The sequence below is a fragment of the Thalassophryne amazonica genome, chromosome 13 (genome assembly GCF_902500255.1).
Source record: "Thalassophryne amazonica chromosome 13, fThaAma1.1, whole genome shotgun sequence".
Taxonomy (NCBI): Eukaryota; Metazoa; Chordata; class Actinopteri; order Batrachoidiformes; family Batrachoididae; genus Thalassophryne; species Thalassophryne amazonica.
Window position 1 is genome coordinate 2,655,052 of NC_047115.1, and position 6,279 is coordinate 2,661,330.

The window sequence follows — 6,279 nt, forward strand, 5'->3', positions numbered from 1 at the left end:
TCATATTTAAACATCAAGATAGGCAACATGATGTGGCAGTGCCTTTGAACATGGGTGTATTTTGTTGTGGTGACAGTATGTGCCGTAACAATGCATCAAAATATCCCAACCTTGACACTAGTTACTAGTATGCACAACTACTTAATCCATCAGGTGTCATATTTAGCAGGTGCAGTTGACTGATGATAGTCAATCAGGACACTGAAGCTCAATGTGACCTTCAGAGATGTTGATCAACTTTAATGCCTCTTTGTTCTACAGATGAAATCGCACAGAATATAATTGAGGATGCAGTCAAAGACCGGATCAAAGATGTCACTGGCCAAGGTGAGCAACTTGACATTTACATTTAATAAAATTCCCCATACTTGGGGTCTTTGCTGTGGAACAAAGCTTCTTTAGACAAAAATCGTCCTGACTAAATTTCTTTAAACATTTGCTTTGTTCTGCAGGTGATAAAAAAGGAGATAAAGGTAAGTAATATTTTTTAAATGTATTGTATCTGACCAAAAATGAGTTCAGTAAGTTTAATTTGTGACAAGTCAATTTCCCAAATGATCTTTACATACGAGTTTCTGTGTAGGCTCTCAGTTGTCCAGGTGATATCCATAGTAGAGAAGCTTGAATCTTTGACTGGACTGGGTTGCTTGACGTGAGGACGTTTCACTTCAAATCACAGAAGCTTCCTCAGCTAAAATTCTTGCTCTGGAAGTCTGACTTCTGTCTGACTCTTGTAGAGAAGAATAAACCAGAAGCCAACAAAAGCTGGAGTTTTAAACCTAACCAGACCCCTCCTACTGAGAGGCAGACTGCTATAGGCTAGTGACTAAACAATAGCTCTAATTAGCACCTATTGTGCTCTAGTTAGCACACCTAATGGCAGGACAGCTGTCCCTCATAATGATGGGATGGACGCCTTTCTGATGGCTCCCTTGATGACGTGAATGACTCATTACCATGAACAAAAGACTGAAACTGCTTTGACCTGAGTACCCCATTGTAAACAGGGGATAAAGTGTGTCTCAGACCCCCTCCCTGGTTAAGGCTGGGTTTCAACTGTTTCACAAAGAATGCCTCCTTGACCCCTCTCTCAAACCATTTCTTCTCTCTGGCTAATATTTTAACTTCCTTGTCCTCAAACGTGTGGTTAGTGTCTTCAAGGTGGAGATGAACTGCAGACTGAGGTCCACTGGCGCCCTCTCTGCGGTGCTGGTATAGCCTTTTGTGTAAAGGTTGCTTAGTCTCACCTATGTAGTGTTCGTTACAGTTTTCCTGACATCTGATATAATACACTACATTGCTCTGTTTGTAACTAGGGATCATGTCCTTAGGGTGAACTAATTTCTGTCTCAAGGTGTTAACCAGTTTAAAGTAACCGGTTTAAAGTACAGCAGTCTCTGCCTCACGCAAAGACTGCTGGAGGATGTGTCTCTACTTGAAAGGACCAAACTCACACCAGACCACATCTGCCAACTCTTGAAGATCTGTCTTAACACCACGTATTTCCTGTTTAGGGGGAATTACTACAGGCAGATTCATGGTTGTGTGATGGGGTCTCCGGTATCCCCCATTGTGGCCAATCTGTACATGGAGCGAGTGGAGAAGACAGCCTTGACATCTTTCACGGGAATCTCTCCCAGTCACTGGTTCAGATATGTTGATGACACATGGGTTAAAATCAAGCAACAGCAAGTTGAGAACTTTACAGAACACATCAACTCGGTGGACGCCAATATCAAGTTCACACGTGAGGATGCCAGAAACAACCATTTAGCCTTCTTGGACTGTGATGTTACGATTGGAGAGAACAGGCAGCTCCAGACAGGGGTTTACAGAAAACCAGCTCACACTGACCAATATCTGCTCTTTGGCTCAAACCACCCCCTTAAACACAAGCTCGGGGTGATCAGGACGCTTCAACACAGAGCCCTACAGGTGCCCACAACTGCAGAGAGAAGGGCTAAAGAACAACAACGTGTCCGGAAAGCCCTCACAGTATGTGGGTACCCACGATGGTCCTTGGATAAAGTGCAGAAGTCCCAGAGAACAAAGAGATCAGATAGACAGAAGACAGAGACAAGAAGAAGAGTGTCTCTCCCTTATTTAGCAGGAGTAGGGGAAAAACTACAGAGGATCTTCAGACAGCACAAAATCCCAGTTTTTAGTAGTTTAGTAGTAGTTTAGTAGTTTTTAGTTTTTTGTATTTGAATAAACTTGTGCTCCCGTTATGAAAATTTGGCACTTTTCGTGACAATATCATGAACCAATAGATTAATGTGTATTTCGTGACGTTGAATCACGACATACCGCAAGATGTGGTCGCTCATACATATGGGTCAAACTGTGTTGTGGTACATTACCATGCTTGTCATAGAATTTTGTCATAAAATACATGTTGTCTGATTTTAGATATATTTTGTGTTTTCATTGGCAAAAATGGTCTGAAATCTATTTTTGCCGGGACATTTTTTTTTCCAGGTTTTAACCATGATGCACCAAAACGTGTCAGGGTGGGTGGGTCCTGGCTCAGGGTGAGGTTATGGGTTTGTACCCTATTGTCATCTGCCTCCCCGGATTTGATCCTTTTGGTTGCCTTTTTGATCACTTTGTATTATGTTTTCTCTGGTTGTGTTTATTATGTATCTTTGGTGTTTTATTTTCTTGTTGTATTCTTCTTGTTTTTGGTTTTGTTTTTTGTGATCATTTGTTCTAGTCATTCCATTGTTTTACTGTAGGTTCTGGTTTTGTTTCTGTTCTTTCTTTATTGTCTGTGATGTTATGAGTTATACTTCAGCCACGTTCTGTTCTTCTTCTAATCAGTTCTATCTTATTTCCTGTGTCTGTGATGTCAGAGTCAGATTTGGTTCAAGTGGTGTTTTTAGTCTTATTATTCTTCTGCTATTTTTAGGTCTGTCACTCTGTTTCCTAGTTTGCCCTTTATTTGATTCACGCTTCCTTTTGTTGGTCTGTGGGCACGTTATACTTTCACCAATGGTTTTCATTCACTGACTCCTTTTGCTTTTGATCTGCTTCGTTTTGACTCACTCTCTCTCTCTTCTCATCCCGTCTTTGTTTCACCAGACCACACCTCCTTCCAGAACCCTCAATCACACGTGCACCTTGTTATATCACCTGTTATTTACGCTCTCACTTCCCTCACTGCGGTGCCAGCTGTTGATCTTCGTATCTTCGTTCCAGCCTCATTAGCCTCAGTTTTTTTTGACCTTGTTCTGTTTCTCTGGATTTTGCCTTCTGCCTTTGCCTCTGATATTGTATCTGTCCGTGCTTTCGACCTCAGCCTGTTCCTGACCACGTATTTTTGCCTTGCCCTCATCTGTGCCTTTGCTACGCTGCCTGCCTTTCTGTGTACTGGACCCTGGACTGTTTGTGAGATAAAGTTTATTATTACATCGTACGTATTGTCTGAGAGTTTGCATTTGTGTCCACCCACCCTCTGTGCCACGCGACCACATATTTGACAATGTCCCAACCTTGACATTACTTACAGCCATGCACAACTAGTCAATCCATCAGATGTCATATTTAGCTGGTGCAGCTGACTGATGATTGTCAATCAGGACACTGAAGCTCAGTGCGACCTTCAGAGATGTTGATCAGCTTTAATACCTCTTTGTTCTACAGGCGAAATCACACAGAATATAGTTGAGGATGCAGTCAAACATGTCACTGGCCTGAACAAAGATGAGCAACCTGAGCAACGTGACATTCACATTTAACAAATCTACACCAGCACCTTTAAAATCAGGAAACAAACACATGGAAAGACTTCAGACAAAATGACTGTTTTATTGGCTGAGACACCAACTTGTTAACCAATCAGATTACAGTCTGTCAGTAGGTGTTTCTTAGTGTGACCATCAATAATGTTGAAAACTTTATGTTGGGGAGGTGATGGTCTAGTGGTTAAGTGTTGGGCTTGAGACCAGAGGATCCTTGGTTCAAAATCCCAACCTGACAGTAAATCACTAAGGGCCCTTGGGCAAGGTCCTTAATCCCCTAGTTGGTCCCAGTGTGTAGTGGGCGCCTTGTATGGCAGCAGCCTGACATTGGGGTGAATGTGAGGCATTATTGTAAAGCACTTTCAGCATCTGATGCAGATGGAAAAGCGCTATATGAATGCAGTCCATTTATCATTTATGTCTCTTTGTTCTACAGGTGGCAGCGGGCTAGACCTAGGAAGTCTCGTTGGCGGTGGTCAAAATAAAGGTGAATAAATGTAGACCAACGTGATTAAAGCACGAAAAAACATTTGACTTCAGACAAAATGACTGAGGTTCATTGGCTGAGACACCAACTCATTAGCCAATCAGATGACAGTCTGTCAGTATGTGTAGTTGCCATGTTGCTCAGTGTGACCTTCAGTGATGTTGAAAACTTTATGTTGGAGAGGTGATGGTCTAGTGGTTAAGTGTTGGGCTTGAGACCACAGGATCCTCTGTTCAAATCCCAGCCTGACCAGAAAATCACTAAGGGCCCTTGGACAAGGTCCTTAATCCCCTAGTTGCTCCCGGTGTGTAGTGAGCACTTTGTATGGCAGCAGCCTGACATTGGGGTGAATGTGAGGCATCATTGTAAAGCACTTTGAGTGTCTGATGCAGATGGAAAAGTGCTATATAAATGCACTCCATTTACCATTTATGTGTCTTTGTTCTACAGGTGGCAGCGGGCTAGACCTAGGAAGTCTCGTTGGCGGTGGTCAAAATAAAGGTGAATAAATGTAGACCAACGTGATTAAAGCACGAAAAAACATTTGACTTCAGACAAAATGACTGAGGTTCATTGGCTGAGACACCAACTCATTAGCCAATCAGATGTCAGATATAGCAGCTGTATTTGACTGTTATGTCTTTAAGTCAAAATTAACAAAGCAGATGTTCAAATGGGTCAATGGGAGCAGGTCTGGGACATAATGTAAAAACTGGAGCACCACCTTTTTCTTGTGACTACAACCCCAATTCCAGTGAAGTTGGGACGTTGTGTAAAATGTAAATAAAAACAGAATCCAATGATTTTCAAATCCTCTTCCACCTATATTCAATTGAATACACCACAAAGACAAGATATTTAATGTTCAAACTGATAAACTTTATTGTTTTTGTGTAAATATTTGCTCATTTTGAAATGGATGCCTGCAACACGTTTCAAAAAAGCTGGGACAGTGGTATGTTTCCCACTGTGTTACATCACCTTTCCTTCTAACAACACTCAATAAGCGTTTGGGAACTGAGGACACTAATTGTGAGTGTCATGAGTGGGTATAAAAAGAGCATCCCCAAAAGGCTCAGCCATTCACAAGCAAAGATGGATTGAGGATCACCACTTTGTGAACAACTGTATGAAAAAATAGTCCAACAGTTTAAGAACAATGTTTCTCAACATTCAATTGCAAGGAATTTAGGGATTTCATCATCTACAGTCCATAATATAATCAGAAGATTCAGAAAATCTGGAGGATTGGCACCACATGATAAGACCCAGAGCGGAAGGAACTGGTGAGCGCAAATCTGTGGAGGTGAATAGAGACGGTTGATGACCAAAGACAACATGGAAAGGAGAGAAACCAGAGGCAGCAGTAGGCAAGCAATTATGAGCTAGTTCAATCCAGGACAGTTGAGTGGAGCAGGAGGCAGGGAATTGGGATGACAGAATTCGCAGGCCCTTTTGTAGCTCCTGATTAAAGCGTTCTGTTTGACTATTAGCTTGAGGGTGGTAACCTGAAGTGAGACCAGACATGACTCTGAGAAGCTGGCAGAACTCTCTCCAGAAATGGGAAATAAACTGGGGACCCCAGTTAGAGACTATGTGTTGAGGCAAATCATGTAACTTAAAAGCATGCACCAACAATGCTTCAGCGGTTTCTTTAGCGGATGGGAGTTTAGGTAACGGTACAAAATGGACCATTTTGGACAATCGATCTACCACAGTCATGATCACAGAATTGTCCCTAGAGGGCGGTAAACCAGTCACAAAATCCACAGAAAGATAGAACAAGAGACAGACAGAACACAAAACAACCCATTAATCTAGGAACCTGACAGTCCCAACTTCATTGAAATTGTGGTTGCAGAACTTTGGTATTGAACAAGTGCAGCTGATCAATGGGCCAAAAAAATTAAGAAAAAAATCAAAGGATTCTAATGTGAGTCAAGCCAACAGCAAGTCAGAGTGCGTGTTTTTAATCATGACTCTTTCTGAACCAATGAGCAACAAGAAAACTATAAATAGCATTTAGAGGACATAATTTTCACAAATTTTGCA

The 6,279-nt window shown here is 41.9% G+C and overlaps 1 long non-coding RNA gene across 1 annotated transcript; it reads left to right on the forward strand.

Annotated features, from left to right (window-relative positions):
• The first annotated feature begins 313 nt into the window (after positions 1-313).
• On the forward strand, positions 314-4,729 carry LOC117523640. Its single transcript, XR_004564564.1, has 4 exons — positions 314-327; positions 453-473; positions 4,177-4,227; positions 4,678-4,729. It is a non-coding gene; the product is annotated as an uncharacterized LOC117523640 (long non-coding RNA).
• Positions 4,730-6,279: the final 1,550 nt, after the last annotated feature.